The sequence below is a fragment of the Lactuca serriola genome, chromosome 6 (assembly GCF_051521515.1).
Source record: "Lactuca serriola cultivar US96UC23 chromosome 6, Lser_US96UC23_V15, whole genome shotgun sequence".
In the NCBI taxonomy this organism is placed as follows: Eukaryota; Viridiplantae; Streptophyta; class Magnoliopsida; order Asterales; family Asteraceae; genus Lactuca; species Lactuca serriola.
Genome location: NC_136413.1, coordinates 79,761,112 through 79,779,780, shown reverse-complemented (window position 1 = coordinate 79,779,780; position 18,669 = coordinate 79,761,112). Strand labels below are relative to the sequence as shown.

At 39.3% G+C, this 18,669-nt stretch overlaps 1 non-coding gene across 1 annotated transcript; it reads left to right on the top strand.

Annotated features, from left to right (window-relative positions):
• Nucleotides 1-17,995: 17,995 nt before the first annotated feature.
• LOC145060645 (small nucleolar RNA R71) lies at nucleotides 17,996-18,102 on the top strand. The gene has a single exon (XR_013686861.1). It is a non-coding gene; the product is annotated as a small nucleolar RNA R71 (small nucleolar RNA).
• The last annotated feature ends 567 nt before the right edge of the window (nucleotides 18,103-18,669 follow it).

Here is an 18,669-nt window from a genome sequence, read left to right as displayed (position 1 = left end):
GCTACACCAGAAACTGGTGGGTACTATTGATCCTTCTGCGTCCTAGAAACGCGCTCATACTATCTACCAACCTAGAGAATGTTGCGTCTACACCCACGGACTTACATCACTCTAGCACTATTTTCTAACCTTGTGAATGTTACGGCTACACCCGCAGACTTATAACACTTCTCACACTGTCTACTGCTAGTGAATGCTATGACTACCCCCCCCCCCCCACAGTCTTACAACACTTCCCATACTAATTGGTCGCTAGTGAATGCTACGGCTACCCCCGCAGTCTTATAATACTTCGCATACTACTCGAACATGTGCTCAACCTAACACACACAACTGAACTTAATTCATGGCTAGAATCCCATCCTGATTTTCCTCAAGTTCTTCTATAAACACCGAGAAGATGCAATTCACATGTTGGGGAGCTTTACCGAACTCCCAACTCACACAACACTCAAACCAAGTAGCCACTTGGGTTGTCTTCATTCCTGACAACAATGTGAAACTTATCCAATTTTCAAAACCGATCCTGCTTCTCCATTCCGGGTCGATTCTCCCCCACTTAGATTCAACTAAGTCTTCACAATACATGGAAATTTGAGAATTCCCAATCCTTCTTACTTCCAACGATCGATCTGATGACAATCGAACCTTTCCAACTAGTACTCCTTACTAGCCGCCACAAATGATCACACACTTCTAATAACTAGATAAACACTTTCTGAATCCCCAGGAAACCAACAATCCCTAATGCTCGAATGATCCCACACCCAAATCTTGAAGTCCAAAGATAAATGCTCCAACTAATGTCTCAACAACGAGCTGCTTCCCTTGGCGCTTTCCTCCGCCAATCAATAACGGTTACTAAAACCACCGAATCCTGACAATGTTGAATAACCATTCTGTAGGACCCTGTCCGCAGACCTCCCATCCAATACCTTTCTTACAATGTGCTCCAAACGGAGCTCTCGGATCAAGAAATTATATCATTCAGGGTCTCACACCCTGACTCACTCACCAGCTCAATTGCCCATAGCTGAACTGCAGTAGCTGAAACAACCTAAACAACCTCTGCCCTAAACCGAGCTATGAAAACTCCTAATACATAATCTACAATCCCAAAAGTGCAATAGATCACACAATCAATCCTTATCGTCAGATGCAAGAGATCCAAGGTGAATTGGATCTTAGCTCCTATGGGTTGGAACGGTAATCGCGTACGCCTTACAAGATATTCATGCCACATCGACCCACCTGCGCTAACTTGCGCCGAAATACTGTCGCCAACCCCTGTGAATAACTGATCTGAGCTGGAACACAACCTGATCCTGGGGTCCCAAGTCTGCTCACTCCTTCTAGCTCGAAAACTGAAAGCGCACAATCCTTGCCCTATAAAACGACATTCCAATCCACCAATTAACCATTCTACTTCCAACTGTAAAACCCCATCTGAACATAATCATCACTCCTTTCCGAAGTCCTCGCGACTCACATTCCGGCCTCGAGCAAAACCCCTGAAGCCTCAAATCTAGAAACTCATGTGCTAGACTCTCCCGCTCAACCCGCGGAATGTAACGAATATATAGTATCTCCCTGGTCCCAAGTAACTGCAGCCCTCTGCTCATCAGAACATGTCCTAGTAACAAATCCCAGGACTGGAAAGCTCGACCAGCTCCTCCCCTTGCCATCGTTACGGCTGCTAAAGCTGTTGCGGCAGCCGTCTCAGCAATAGTTGCATAGCGCTCGTCAAAATACTTAACCATGGCGGTCTTAATAAACCCAAATATATTCGGTAACTGTCCCCAGACAATATTGATCACCTCATCCAGGATGATCTCACTCACATGATCCTCTGACAATTTTGGCTTATCCTGGCTGCCAGCTCCTAATCCTAACATGGATCCGGTCTCAAGACGTCTCGTAACCACCATTCTGGTAAGACACCAAAAAGATCTCTGATAATCCATATAATGACATAGTTCCAACTCCCAACCGAACCCTAGGGGTTGTGACTTCCTTGGTACGAGTATGGGTCTTGAACTTTCAATAGTACGGGCCCATACTACCTTACACACCTACCCATATTTGTCTCAAGTATCATCACAACGCCCTAACAATATACATAATCATAGCTAGCACTCAATCCTCACTCCTAGAGGAATGCTAAATATCTCGTAACTGGCCTCCCGACCTCTCACGACCCACCCATCCATGAAACTTTTACCAACCCTGAAGCACTAGTGTATGCTAGCCATACATAACGCTAGACCCTATAGACTTTCGAATATCCAATCCTACCCTAAGCTCCCAATCAACCAAGAACAGAACATAAGGCCAAATCAAACATTCTCAGGCTATAAGATCTTAATTATGTATAACCATGATGCATACACTAAGCAACTACAGTAATGATGTCAATCTCATATAAAGGAAACCCTAGGCTAGAGGTGGCAAAATTTGACACGACACGAAACCTGACACGAACCCGACACAAAATAAACGGGTTTGGGTAAGATATTTCAACCCGTTTAAATAAACGGGTTGACACGACACGACACAAAAATTAAATGGGTAAGGTTAGGGTTAAGAATTTAAACTCAAATATGACTCGAAAATGACCCGTTTATTTATATGCAAGTATTTTGAATTATTTAAATAAACTAGAGAGATACAAAATCAAAACCATAAGTAAAAGAAAGCCTTTGAATTGAATTGTTTTCTAATGTTGAAATGACTTAGCCATCTAGATCAAGACTCTTTTCAATTTTTCCATTCTCTCCCAAACTAACCAGTCTCTTTCACCACTCTCGCATCCTCATGACCTTTGTCATTCGTCTCCCCAACTCCCACTCTTTTAATTTTGTCATCTGAACTTGCTATGACTTCATCTATTCTGCCTCCAAACTATTAGCTTTTCCTTTCTACCTACCTAACTCCTACTCTTTCAACAAGCTCAATCTTTTAACCTCACATGACACGACATATTTCTAGGTATAGCCCTAACCCGAAACCCGACACGAAAATAAACGGGTTGACACGACACGACACGTTAATTAAATGGGTTGGGTTAGCGTCAAGCACTTTCAACCTGTTTAGTGTTTTGACATGACACGAACCCGACACGACACGACACGATTGCCACCTCTACCCTAGGCTAGCAGGCATCACATAATCAGGAAATTCTATCATGCAATTCCAGAAGATCCCTAGCCTAGTACTAGCATGTTGTTCTAACATATCACATAATCAATTATTGTATGGTATTTTGGGGTCTACTTACTGGCTCCGACCAATCGTACACCCTACATCCTCCTTTACTTATTTTGAAAATCATTTTGAAGATCTTTCCTTGATTTGAGACTGGATTCACACGGATGCTCTTCCAATTCACTCAAACCAAGGCTCTGATACCAACTTGTAACACCTATAAAAATCATGCCAAATTTAAACTTTTAAAAACATTTCAAATCTATTAACCATTACAAAACTTGTTTCCAAAATGTATCATATCAGAGTATCCTATAAACAAAGTCATAAAAAGTGAGGATCTGTACGATCACACCTTTGCCTTGCCACAATCCCCTGATGTACCTGAAACAATAAAGTGAAATTGTAAGCCTGAATGCTTAGTGAGTTCCCCCAAAATACCCATACCCACAACAATACACATATAATCATAAACAACATACTATGGGTCCAGTCAACCATCGGGTTGGAATACCCAAGGACCACAACCAACAGGTTGGAATGCCAACATACTATGGGTCCAATCATCCTTAGGATGGAATACCCAAGGCCCACAACCAACAGGTTGCAATGCCCACATGTTATCAGTCCAATCATCCTCGGGATGGAATACTCACGGCCCACAACCAACAGGTTGGAATGCCCATGTCTGTTGGCTTTCACACAAAGCAGATAAGCCTCAACCGCCAAAAAAACATATGCACATATAACAGGTAATTACATAGCAGTCTATAAACAGACAAACCGATCTAGCAAATCATAACAGCATAGCAACATCCTATCTACCAGGATACTGCTCTAACAGATCATAGCAACATATAACATCCTATCTACCAGGATATTGATCTAACGGATCATAGCAACATATAACATCCTATCTACCATGATACTGATCTTAACAGATCATAACAACATCTAACATTATATCTACCAGGATATTGATCTTAACAGATCATAACAACATATAATATTCCATCTACCAGGATATTGATCTAACGGATAATACTAGCATAGCATATCAGGATAACAATCCAAAAAGGGTCGGCCTTGGTGTCTTAGACCCTAGACTATAGTGAGGAAAACTCACCTGGCACGGCTGAAGTCTCGCAGCTAAAACTCTAGCTGCTGGTTGACAGATTCTCGAACTATCAACATCAAACAATACCCAATTAATAATTGGGCTCCAAGCCCAAGGTCCATCTCACACTCCAAAGACCCAAAAGTCAAGTAATGGGCCAAAGCCCAACATGCGGCCCAATTTTCCAAATTGGGCCCAGACCTCTACATGGTCTTTCTTTAAGGCCCGTTCAATTATTCTAGTCCAAACTATTGGTATTCCCATGGTCCAATATCACATAATCATAAAGGCCCAGTTATGGCCCATCTATGGCCTAATTTTCCAAATTGGGCCCAAGTCCTTCACATGGGCCTTATCCTAAGGTCCATCCAATTATTTTAGTTTGTTTACTTATTCTTGGGAAGCCCATTAATAGTCCAATCACCAAAGCCCAATAGAAAGGCCCAACTCAATGCCCAAGTGAAATTAGGGTTTTCACATGAAATGACAATTAGGGTTAAGCGTTCCTACTTAACCCATTAAGGACTTAATCCATTAAGTCCATTACTTCTAAGATGAATTTGCCAATGATTATAATTTAATATTTTGAGTTTGTTAATTAATTCAAGTGAGAGTCCTGATAATCTCCCCAAAATTAGGGTTTCAAGCCATTAGGGTTTTCCAACCCATATACTAGCCCATTTATCAAATGATTGGGCTTTTAGGTCCATTAGGGCTTCATTGGGCCCATTAAGGTCTCATTGGGACCACTAGGGTTTCTTTGGGTCTATTAGGGTTTAGTAGTCCCTTTGTCCAAACATCCAAACGAGTCACAAACCAAATAAGGCACATTGCCACCCGACACGGCGGGCGGTGATGGCAGGAGGCGGCAGCCACCACCTTACGGTGGTGGTGACGAATTTTCTATTCATTATTCCATTTTGTTACAATTTACAATACTATCCAATTAACACACACACAAACATTAATATCACACACACACACACTAATAAGCACAAACACACACACAACCAATTAACACACACACACAAAACCACCTCGTGGTAGCCGGTGGTGGTATATGGTAGCAGCCACGATGGCCGGCAGCCATGGTGGTTTTTCCTTGGTTTTCTGGCGGCAGCAATCCGAGACACCCTCAAGCTTGAGAGACACGACTGAAATACACACACCCGCACTAACAGCGGCGGAGAATACCGGTCACCGTTGACCAGCCGCGTGGCGGCGACGGCCACATCAATCCAACTGCAAAGGAACAAGCAGCGGAGGGCAGCTGCTCGAGCGGTGGTGGCGACGTATTAGTAAACAAAATGGAGAGGAGAGGTGAAGGTGAAGGTGGTTCAAAACACCGAGTACAATAGCAACCGCGACGAAGAAACGCCCACTCGAGTCCCCGTCGGTAGCTCTGTCGTCAGTAGGCATGGCTGCAAGCTCGTCACATCCATGGAAGGAGGTGGTGGCGGGACCGGAGATCATAGGAACGAAGATGGTAGTAGCAACTCGGTGAAACAGTCGAATGGCGGCAGTGGTAGTGACAGGGCTTGACCAGCACCATCGATCGGTCCATACCCAATACAGCAACGGTCTTGGTGGTTTCTTCCGGCGACCCCAACGTCCGACTATGCTTCAGATGGTGGCGGCTGGAGAAAGAGGATGGAGAGGGTGGCGGCGGACACTCGATTTAGGGTTAGGGGATGTATGCGGTTATAAAGAATATATATATATATATATATATATATATATATATATATATATATATATATATATATATATATATATATATATATATATATATATATATATATATATATGGGGCTAACAGGCGACGGGGAAGGGATTCGGGTTTAAGTCCCGCTCTACACAAACTTATACACATTTACATATCAGGTCCCTCCCCATGAAATCCTTTTCAAATTAAGGCTACAATTTACAAAACAGCCCCTAGCATCCAAAATTTATAACAATTCAAGTCCCAAAGGTTACCATATAGCCCCTCCATGACAATTTCTTTTCAACTTGGGTACATAATTTACCCTTTTAACCCCATCCATCCGAAATCTTTTCATACTAAAACCAAAAAATACCAAACATCCCCTGACTTCTAAAATCCTTTGCAAAATAAATCCCGAAATTACACTTTAACCTCTGGAGGTTCAAACCTTGTCATTTGGCTTCCCTAAACTAACACCCCACTAAATATTATTCGATTTTGGGCTATAATAATACGAAATAACAATAAAAATCACTTCTCTGGGTTCCATGTTTATTATTTAATTATTATATTTAAATGGGATGTTACAAAACCACTTCCAAAAGACCTAGATGTATAAAACGTTGTGTCTTAGTCTATTATCCTAAGGGTTTAGATTCCTTAATAATCCCAAAGTCTACTTCAAGATCTAAACAAGGAATAACCATGTAGGATCATATCGGAGATATGGTCCATTTGGTATACAGATTATACTATTTGAAAATCCAACTTTAAACACCTCACTAATCTAGCCTAGACATTACTCTTGTAAGTAGATCAAGCAGTATAATGACTTGAAATCGTTAATAAATCTTACTTATAAGTTCTTAGTAACGACTTATAACTACGATTATAAATTACACTGAAGCAGAATAAGTGTAACTCTCTTACTGAGTGCTATAGACAAGAATCGAGATCTACGTTGGCATAATACTGACTTGGGATCTCCTGTTCGAAGGATACTACTCAGATAAGTACTCGGGGATGTTGTAGGGCTTTGCCGCAGACTAGAATGATGGAAAAAAAAGGGCTAAGTATCGAAAATTTTATAGAGAAGTCGATTGGATTGTGTGATGAGAAATGAAGGAATTGGCTGATCCTTATAGGGAGGATTCTTGAGATGTGCGTCCTGTAATATGGTGGCACATCACGCATAGGGTGTCGTGGCTCCTCGGTCCTGCTAACACGTGGCATGAATTTGGTGGGGTAGCATAGCATCTTCTAGAACCTTATGTGTGTTGTGCATACACGTGCCGATTTTTAAGATTTTCATAATTGTGTATCTTCTTCATACAAAATCTTTTTCACTTTCTTTATATCCCCAAAAAGCTCTCGACGAGATCTACAACTTTCGTTTAGACTCCGTCGGCTACTTTTGACTTTATATTTTTCACACGGACTTAGGCTATTAAAGCTCGTATGAAAAGCATAACTCTCTCATCCGGTGTCCGATTTTGACATAATTTTTATCGTTGGACTCCTAAGAATGAGATCTTCAACTCTCATTTAGATCATCTTGGCTAAAGTTCGATTTTTAAGTAAAATACTGCTATGTCGAATCTTAGAAAAATCATAACTTCCTCTCATGAAGTCAAATTTAGACGTTCTCTATATGCACGCTCTCGGTTCAATGACTATTACGAATCTTGTTTAGATTACTAAGGCTAAAATGTAATTTATTGAAAATCTACTCTTTACAAGACGCAGAGTCATGCTTGTTAAATCGCGAAACTTTGAAGAAGCGTAACTTCTTCATATGAAGTCAGATTTGAATGCTCCTTATATCTCCAAAAATCCTTATCACGTATACTATAACTAAGTTAAGATTAATTGACCTAAGTAATCTTTTATTTTCGACACATATTTTAATTTTATTTATTTTATTATATAATACACCCAATATCCTATAGTAAGCACAAAAAATATATGAATAATCCTTTCTTATTTATTCATATAAAGGTTACAATGGTTGACCAAAGTGATTATAGACTATGACCTAATCTAGCAAGAAATGTGGTCGTTACAATAAATGTGAAGTGTATACTTACTTGCACAACCGATTACCGGTGCAGGCTTGATGGTGGTCCAATGCGAGACTATGGATGATACTTGGTTCCATAGATAGTATGAAAAGCAATGAATTTGTTTCTTAAGAACTACCATCTAAGATTTATGGTTACATGAAACACTCAAATAAGAACTTACAGTGACAAGCCAATGTCATCGAAAAACAAAGAAATTTTCATAGGTCACAACTTCCTTGAAATATAAAAAGGAATTGATGAAAGTGTAAGTGATGTGTGCAAACTCACTTAGTTTTAAACCTACTTTTAATTATTAAATAACACACAAAAGGCAGTGAACCTATCAATTGTGGTATAGCTAAATAAGCAGGGTATCGATCACAAGGAACGGTAAATTATAATTAAAAACTAATTTTATCTAAGTTAATTAATAAGTAGGGGTTTTCTCTAGTTTTACAAGACTAGAAACTTACTAACTATTACTAATTTAAGAACTAGAAAATAAAGAGTTAACTAGATTCAATAATTGGAAAGGAACTTCTGTTTAGTTCAACTTGGTTGACTCTATGGTTGATTTCAAGGTAATGGTGCAATGGATTAATTCTTTCATTGATTACCGATTCAAATGATTAGATTCGTATTCACTACCCTAATCCTTAGCAAATAAACTAACTTAAACAGTGGCCAATTGTCTAATTTAATTAAATTCACTAGATTAATTATTCGGGTTAAGTTAGACTTGCAATAGTTAACTAATTTATTCTTTTAATTAACTTCTTGTTTGATGGTCATCTTACAAGCTTGCACATGGATTTACTCAATTTTCTTATTAATTCTAGTTTCATATTCATTAATCCTAGACATATGGCATAGTGATCACATAGCATATGAGGTTAATAATCAATAGATGTTCATGCTAATCAATTATCTTTCTATTAACAGAAAATTAATTATTATTCACACACAAGGTTCTTTAGCAAGCTAAAATAACAAAAATTCACCAACTTAGAATTAATCCTACCAATCAATCAAACCATATTGTCAACTTTGTATCCCCAAATAGAAGTCTAAAGGTTTTAGCTCATAATTGAAGTAAATAACAGCAAACAAACAAAGTCAAATTGCTTAACCATAATGATAAAACAAAAGAATAAGTGGAATGATGAAATTTTGCCTCAATTACTCTCCTGGATTGAATTCTTGCTTCTTTCGTCGTCTTCTAGGGTTTTTCTGCCTTCTCAATCGCAGCTAAACTCTTCTGAATCGTTCTAGAACTCCCCTCTATCGTTTTGAGGAATTATCTTTATATATACGAATCGACTCGTCGAGTCAGGTGGTGACTCGTCGAGTCCCTCTCACATTCCCCGTATTGTGATAACTCTCTGGGATCCCGAGTCATTATCTTCTCGATTCTTCGATTGGACTCACCGAGTAGTCGATCTGACTCGCCGAGTCAGTGCCATTTTTAGTGTTTTTCTTCTTTATTTCATCCTCGATCTTCTAACTGTTTCTCCCGCTTCCTTTCGCTTCCGAGCTTCATCTTTGGACTGAAAAACATAATTTAAACACTTTTAGGTACCTTTTGTCCATAATATGCAATAATTTAGCTAATAAATGAATAATAATGTATACTTAATATGAACCAATTATGCACATATCAAAATACCCCACACTTGTCTTTTGCTTGCCCCCAAGCAAAACTAAATTTTAAACATATTAGAATCACATATGACAACTCCAATCTAACCCATCCATTATGCCAAGACCGCAACGCATGCATTTGTGTCTAAAATTTTTCCTAAAGACCTCCCACACTCCAAATACTCACAATCCTCATAAACACTTGCCCGCTCATCCCGAACTATGCTCATTTTATGCAACCCTCCGAATCCATCCGCAGAAAACCTCTTACCCTCAAGGTGTTTTTAATTGAGCAACCCAAGCATACATAATCTAGAATTACAACTTTTTCGATACCACCATGGAGCTCTTTTGAATTCTTCACTTCCTTTGGTAATTTGATCTTTGAGCTCTTTGAATTCACCACCTTTATTGTTTGATTTTTGGTATCTCCAACTTTTGAATCTTCGGAATTTTGATCTTCTAATTTCATACTTAACTTTGATGCTCCAAAAATTCCTCAACTTTTCTTGTAATTCTCTCTTTTTTTTAACATGTAACTCACTTTTTTTCACTCAAATCCCTACATGCTTAAGCAGGGGCGCTCAATCTCAACTTTTATTGGCTAACGATAACAATCTTCCTGGATACATTTCAGGTTTAGGCTGCTAAACATATTGCATCCTTCAGGCTGAGCAGGGTCGTGTTTTTGTCCCATGATTTCACTAGAATAAGGAAGCCACAAATGCACTAGAACGTATATAGGCTCAACTAAACATTTGGGTCTTCATGCAATTATCAACACAACTCTAACATGGGATCCTAATTTCACTTTTACCAAAATTTTCTAAATTAAATCCTAAGTAATATTTTTAATATGCAACAAAATTTTAAAATTAACCTAAATTAAGACTCTAAATTTTCTAATATGTAACCAACCCCCTACCCCACACTTATTTTATACAATGCCCTCATTGCATATTATGCATGATAAAAACATAAAAAGAGAATAAAGAGGGAATTGGAACAAACTCCCCTGGGATAGCAGTGGATAGGTTGGTCACTTTCATTTTAGCTTCAACTTCAATTGACTTTAGACATGGTATCATCTCATCCATGCCTTGGGTGTCAACTCTCGTGTGGGTCGCTCCAAATACGCGGAAAAACAGTGTAAGATCTTCAGGAATCAATATGGAAAGAATAGATAGTCAAGTGGTACTCTTATCAGCATCAAATTAGCAGCCCTTTCGACATGAAACCAAACGACTCGTCGAGTTACTTCGGGAAATCTTCGGATTTTTGAGAATTAAGGGCGACTCGTCGAGTCAGCTTAATGCACTCGACGAGTTGGTCACTGAATTAAAATAATAGCATTCTGCATCGGATCCAGCTTCCAATAAACTCTCTATACTTTCTATTCACTTCTAGACTCCCTTGCCAACATCTCTAAGGACCGGACTCAATACTTTAACTCTAACGCTCCTCTTTCTTGACTCTGTTTCTCACTTTGATTCTATGATTTTAAACCCTTTTGAAGCTAGCACTCCTAATTCAATTCTGAAAAATTGTCAAAGCATCAAACATCAAATAAACATCAAAAGCAAGTTTTAAAACATTAAACAAACCAAATAAAAACAAACACAAAAATAAAAAGATTGTTTTAAAAAAATCGCAATGAAACTAATCCTCATCATCATCATGATCATCTAGCCATGCTCCACTTCCTCCCGCACCACTTCTTCTTACACTTATCACCTCTTCCCATGATGGAATATATAGAAAGTTACCACCATCGATGTGCGGAATGTTAAAGTGGTCGAAAAGTCGGATATGTGATTGGTTACTAAAATTCAAGCCCTGCGCCATTTGATCTTGTAGCCGCCACATCTCCACATTGTACCAATCCATTGGTACTTCTTCATTATCAACCGGAATCACCGGCGGTTCTTCCTCCACATCCCGCTCTCTCCTCGATCTAACCCTTCTTCCCGGTGCTTCGGGACCAACAACCGGATCATCATGCGGGATAGCATAATGACCACCACCATAATCTTCAATAATCCTGGCCCGCCGGAAAAGAATTGGATTGAATGGAGGTGTAGGAATCATCGTCATGAAGTTCCATGCACCGCGGTTCATCAACCCAAACGAGTTGGCTAGCCGGGTGACAAACATACCACCATTGATTCGAGAAGTTTTGCGATCCTTAACTGCACCCTCCGAGAGATATGAAGCTAGACACCAAGGAATATTGCAAAAAACGATGGGTGTGATAATGCTCCATAAATAGAAGACATCAAGGTTAGAAACCTTGTCATCATCCTTCCTTTGGTTGATGGTGGATGAAATGAGACGATGAATGAGGCGGTGTGTTGGGGATCGAATGCTCCCTTCTTGTGCCAATTTTGGAATATAGACCTTGTTACCAATTGTATTCCACCAGCCCGCGCTAGTAACTCCATCGGGAAATACCATGTGGGATTGCCCCAAAAAGGCCCGAAAGATATCTGTTGAGACCAAGGGCTGGTCATAAATTCCCAATCGACAGGCAAGGTCCACCACAGAGCATTGATGAAATTCTCCCCCAAGGCAGAAACTAAAGCTTGACGGGTGATAAACATCCACTCTCCCGGTGAAAGATATCGTGGAGAAGAACTCCAGACACAGCTCCAAATAAACCGGCTCTTGAATAAGGAAGACCCGGCTCCACCCGTCGCAAACCATTGTTTCACCTTCATGGTGAAACTCCTTTAAAAGATAAGGAGCTAAATCCTCCTCATAGCATACACTTTGCAACCAATCCCAATCTATCCGGTTGGGCACGTAGATCTCTTTCTTCTTTATGTCAGCCAACTTCTTCTTCCACTTCCGCAATGTTGAAGCGGACTCGATTTGTGGGAAATTCAACCAAGGAAAGTCCCCTTGGTGGCCACTGGAACTTTTCCCCCTTCTGAACATGATTTCTGCAAAACAAAAAATGCAAAACCCAGAAAACACAGATTAAAACATATCAAGCAGATGGTCCCCGACTCGACTCGTCGAGTCCATGGCCGACTCGGCGAGTCGCAAGAACTGCACGAGTCAGTCGGCGGGTCAATGGAAATTGGACCATGGAACCTGGAAATTACGTCAAGGGTTTTATCCAGGCACATATTATTAAGGTATTAAGGCCAGAATAAGCATTCAAAACAACATAATTCATGAAAAATCAAAACCCTAGAAATTTACTACTTTTCAAAAACGGGTTTTTTCATGCAATTTCTATCATAGATAGCCTTATAATCATGTTCTTAACAGAAAACAAGAAGAAATTCATTACCTTTTGAGATGGTACTTGAAAGATTCGAAGACTAATTGAAGGAAAAAGATGAATGCTTGAGAAATTGGAGAGAAAAGGAGGCACGACGAGTGTGTGTGAAAGAAAACTGAAAGCTTTAGGGTGAAAACCCTAATTACCGATTGTAAAAGTTAATATTTTTTTTTCTGTGAATAAGACCGACTCGTCGAGTCTGGTCGCGATGATACTTCCTTCTGAATTCTAAATGGACTCGTCGAGTCATGGTCAGACTCGGCGAGTGTCTTGCAAACCATTAAATAACACACAAAAGGCAGTGAACCTATCAATTGTGGTATAGCTAAATAAGCAGGGTATCGATCACAGGGAACGGTAAATTATAATTAAGAACTAATTTTATCTAAGTTAATTAATAAGTAGGGGTTTTCTCTAGTTTTACAAGACTAGAAACTTACTAACTATTACTAATTTAAGAACTAGAAAATAAAGACTTAACTAGATTAAATAATTGGAAAGGAACTTCTGTTTAGTTCAACTTGGTTGACTCTATGGTTGATTTCAAGGTAATGGTGCAATGGATTAATTCTTTCATTGATTACCGATTCAAATGATTAGATTCGTATTCACTACCCTAATCCTTAGCAAATAAACTAACTTAAACAGTGGCCAATTGTCTAATTTAATTAAATTCACTAGATTAATTATTCGGGTTAAGTTAGACTTGCAATCAAACCATATTGTCAACTTTGTATGCCCAAACAGAAGTCTAAAGGTTTTAGCTCATAATTGAAGTAAATAACAGCAAACAAACAAAGTCAAATTGCTTAACCATAATGATAAAACAAAAGAATAAGTGGAATGATGAAATTTTGCCTCAATTACTCTCCTGGATTGAATTCTAGCTTCTTTCGTCGTCTTCTAGGGTTTTTCTGCCTTCTCAGTCGCAGCTAAACTCTTCTGAATCGTTCCAGAACTCCCCTCTATCGTTCTGAGAAATTATCTTTATATATACGAATCGACTCGTCGAGTCAGGTGGTGACTCGTCGAGTCCCTCTCACATTCCCCGTATTGTGATAACTCTCTGGGATCCCGAGTCATTATCTTCTCGATTCTTCGATTGGACTCGCCGAGTAGTCGATCTGACTCGCCGAGTCAGTGTCATTTTTAGTGTTTTTCTTCTTTGTTTCATCCTCGATCTTCTAACTATTTCTCCCGCTTCCTTTCGCTTCTGAGCTTCATCTTTGGACTGAAAAACATAATTTAAACACTTTTAGGTACCTTTTGTCCATAATATGCAATAATTTAGTTTTAAACCTACTTTTAATTATTAAATAACACACAAAAGGCAGTGAACCTATCAGTTGTGGTAGAGCTAAATAAGCAGGGTATCGATCACAGGGAACGGTAAATTATAATTAAAAACTAATTTTATCTAAGTTAATTAATAAGTAGGGTTTTTCTCTAGTTTTACAAGACTAGAAACTTACTAACTATTACTAATTTAAGAACTAGAAAATAAAGAGTTAACTAGATTCGATAATTGGAAAGGAACTTCTGTTTAGTTCAACTTGGTTGACTCTATGGTTGATTTCAAGGTAATGGTGCAATGGATTAATTCTTTCGTTGATTACCGATTCAAATGATTAGATTCGTATTCACTACCCTAATCCTTAGCAAATAAACTAACTTAAACAGTGGCCAATTGTCTAATTTAATTAAATTCACTAGATTAATTATTCGGGTTAAGTTAGACTTGCAATAGTTAACTAATTTATTCTTTTAATTAACTTCTTGTTTGATGGTCATCTTACAAGCTTGCACATGGATTTACTCAATTTTCTTATTAATTCTAGTTTCATATTCATTAATCCTAGACATATGGCATAGTGATCACATAGCATATGAGGTTAATAATCAATAGATGTTCATGCTAATCAATTATCTTTCTATTAACAGAAAATTAATTATTATTCACACACAAGGTTCTTTAGCAAGCTAAAATAACAAAAATTCACCAACTTAGAATTAATCCTACCAATCAATCAAACCATATTGTCAACTTTGTATCCCCAAATAGAAGTCTAAAGGTTTTAGCTCATAATTGAAGTAAATAACAGCAAACAAACAAAGTAAAATTGCTTAACCATAATGATAAAACAAAAGAATAAGTGGAATGATGAAATTTTGCCTCAATTACTCTCCTGGATTGAATTCTTGCTTCTTTCGTCGTCTTCTAGGGTTTTTCTGCCTTCTCAATCGCAGCTAAACTCTTTTGAATCGTTCCAGAACTCCCCTCTATCGTTCTGAGGAATTATCTTTATATATACGAATCGACTCGTCGAGTCAGGTGGTGACTCGTCGAGTCCCTCTCACATTCCCCGTATTGTGATAACTCTCTGGGATCCCGAGTCATTATCTTCTCGATTCTTCGATTGGACTCGCCGAGTCAGTGCCATTTTTAGTGTTTTTCTTCTTTATTTCATCCTCGATCTTCTAACTGTTTCTCCCGCTTCCTTTCGCTTCCGAGCTTCATCTTTGGACTGAAAAACATAATTTAAACACTTTTAGGTACCTTTTGTCCATAATATGCAATAATTTAGCTAATAAATGAATAATAATTTGAACACTTTTAGGTACTTTTTGAAACGGGTTGCCTTCCGTCAAGCGCTTCTTTTGAAGGAGTCATTAGCTAGACTCCTTCCCATCTACGTTTCGTCATCTTCGAGCATCGGGAACGCATGCCTAACTTTTTGTGGTTTGTACTTGGTCTTGTAAGCGTGAATCTTCTTCTTGTAAGCCCTTTTCAATGCATCTCTTTTCTTTTTCACAGCATCATCCCCAGCTGCTTGGGCTTCCCTTTTCCTCTTTTTCTTCTTTACCCCATTCTTTTTCACCTTCTCTTGCACCTCCTTCTCTTTAAATTTAATTACTTCATATTTCGTGATGGTTCGTGCTTTAGGTTTAGTAGTGAATGGTTGATCAGCTTCCACCCTCCTTTCCTTTGTCTCTTCATCCTTTCCTGTGCTCAACCCATCTTCAAATGGAATCGTATCAAGATATGTTACATCGGCGTATTGAACTTTCATTCCCATTCCTCCTTTTGTTGTTTGTTCTTCTAAAGAATCATGAATAATATCTAAATCCAAGGTATGTGAAGAACTAGTAACAAACAGATCTAAGTCGGCCAAGTCTTTGTCAAATTCGACTGGACTCGTCGAGTCCATTAAAGTGACTCGGCGAGTCTGATCGGGTTCCATCAATTCTTGGGTGTTTTCTGAGTTGGCTCCTTCCAGTAGCTTTTCTAACTCCTCCAAGTCCTTGTTAACATCTCCATCTTCTTCAGAGTGTATCAAAAACTTGCTTGGATCTTCTTTTAGCAAAAGTGCAAGCTCTTTTTGTAATATCTCATCATCCAATTGGATAAATTAGATTTCTTCATTCTTTTCTTCTTCTTGCTTGGCTTCTGGAATAGCTTTAAACATTACAGACTCATCACCCACCCTTAATGTCAATGTAGACTCACATATATCAATTAAAGCACACGCGGTGTTCAAGAATGATCTCCCCAAAATAATTGGAATTTCGGGGTTTTCTTCCATATCAACTACCACAAAGTCTACTGGAAAAATAAACTTGTCAACTTTTATAAGGAGATCCTCACAAACGCCTTGTGGATGAATTATCGTCTTGTCCACCAAATGGATCTTCATATTCACCGGCCTTGGTTCTGGTAAATTCAACTTCTTAAAGAATGAAAAAGGCATCAGATTGATGCTTGCCCCGAATCAGCTAATGCTCGGGTGAAAACTTCATTACCAAATTGGCACAGAATCACAATATTTCCCGGATCACCCTTCTTTTCAAGTAGCTCACTCATCAATATTTCCGCGACTTCAGCCAAATCTTTCCTAGCAACAAAAAGGCCCTTAAGCAAGTTGAAGTACTTAGGTGTTTGGAGCATTGTTTCCACAAATGGCACATTAACTTGTAAAGCTTTAACATGCTTCATGAAGGTTCTTTATGCCTCTACTTTTTCTGCAGGCATGGCTTTGATTGGGTATGGCAGAGGAGGATTATAAGTCTTCAAAGAACTGATAGTTTTATCATTTACGCATGGACTCGTCGAGTCCAATGGAGTGACTTGGCGAGTCGGATCGGGTTTTGCTGGGTCCGATTCTTCTACCTTTTCTTCCTTCTTCTTGGAGATTCTCAGTGCTTCTGTAAATGTTTCTTCACTGCTGGAGGTTATTACACTTACATTCTCCATTCTGGGATTAGGTTCGGTGTTACTTGGAAGTTGACCCGGTCTTCTATCATTCACTTGATGCGCAAGCTGCCCCAGCTATTTCTAAATGTTGAGAATTGATGCTTGCTGATTCCTTAGCATGTTTCTGGTCTCGTGTATGGCAGCATCGTGATCATTGTGTCTTTTTTCGGACGCGGCTATGAATCTAGTGAATAACTCTTCTAAATCGGCTTTCTTTTCTACCGGTTCTTCCTTTTGGTATAGTCCCCTCTCCTTCTGCTTGTATTTCTCCTCCTTTGCCTTCTTATACTCTTCGTATGGTAGCCATTCCTTCTTAGGTTTCCGCCAATTTTCATCATATTGATCGCCACTTGAATAGAAGACTTGAGCTTTCTTATTTCCATTCTCATCCAAATCTCAATCCTTTGTGAGATGGGGCCCTCTACAATTTTCGCATCCTACTCTAATAGCATGGATTGTTTGATCCATTTTTGTCATTCTTCGATCTAGACTATCAAGCTTAGCTATCACCGCCGCCATGCTATCATTTGCCGCGTTCACTACCCCCCGACTTACTTCGTTTCTCGGATTGTGGTATTCTCTAGAGTGCTTAGATAATTCTTCAATTAATTCTTTAATTACCGGGGGCGACTTCTTTGTGAGCGGGCCTTGAGAATCAAGCAATTGCCTTGTGGTGACATTGACTCCATCATAGAAGATGGAGACCTCTTGTTGGCTATTAAGGTCATGGTGTGGGCAATTTCTAAGTAGGCTCTTGTACCTTTCCCAAGCTTCATAAAGAGATTCTCCGGGTTGTTGCTCGAAGTTGGCAATGGCTTTCTTTAGCTTAGCTATCTTGGAGGGCGGGCATAAAAGGTCTATGAACTCTTCTTTCATCTTGGCCCATGTGGTGACCGATCCGGGAGGAAGTGACTTTAACCAATCTTTTGCAGCTCCTTTAAATGTGACGGGAAGCATGCAAAGAAGTTGGGTCTCACGTGGAACATTCGGTACGTTGAAGTAATCGGCCACATCATTCACTTCGTCCAAGTGCTTGTAAGCGTCTTCGTGATCCTTCCCGTAAAAAGGAATCTCCTTGAGTTGGGCGAGAATATGGCCTTTTAGTTCGAAAGTAGCGGTCGCGGGAATTGCGGGTTACACAAGTCCCGGCCCGGTGTCATCACGCATCCTTTTCTTCCATTCCCCCATGGGGACTTCATCAATGTTAGCCATTGTGATAGCTAACTCTTCTTCGGAATCGGTTTCGTGCTCGTAAGTATGCTCTTCTTCTTCCTCGGTCTCGTACTCGAGGCACTGGATGCTCCTGATTTGCTGCTCTTCTTCTTGCTGAAAACGGACTTTAAGTTTTTGAGTGGTGAGTTCTTTGAAGATGTGGTTTCTCCAACGGCTTTTCCT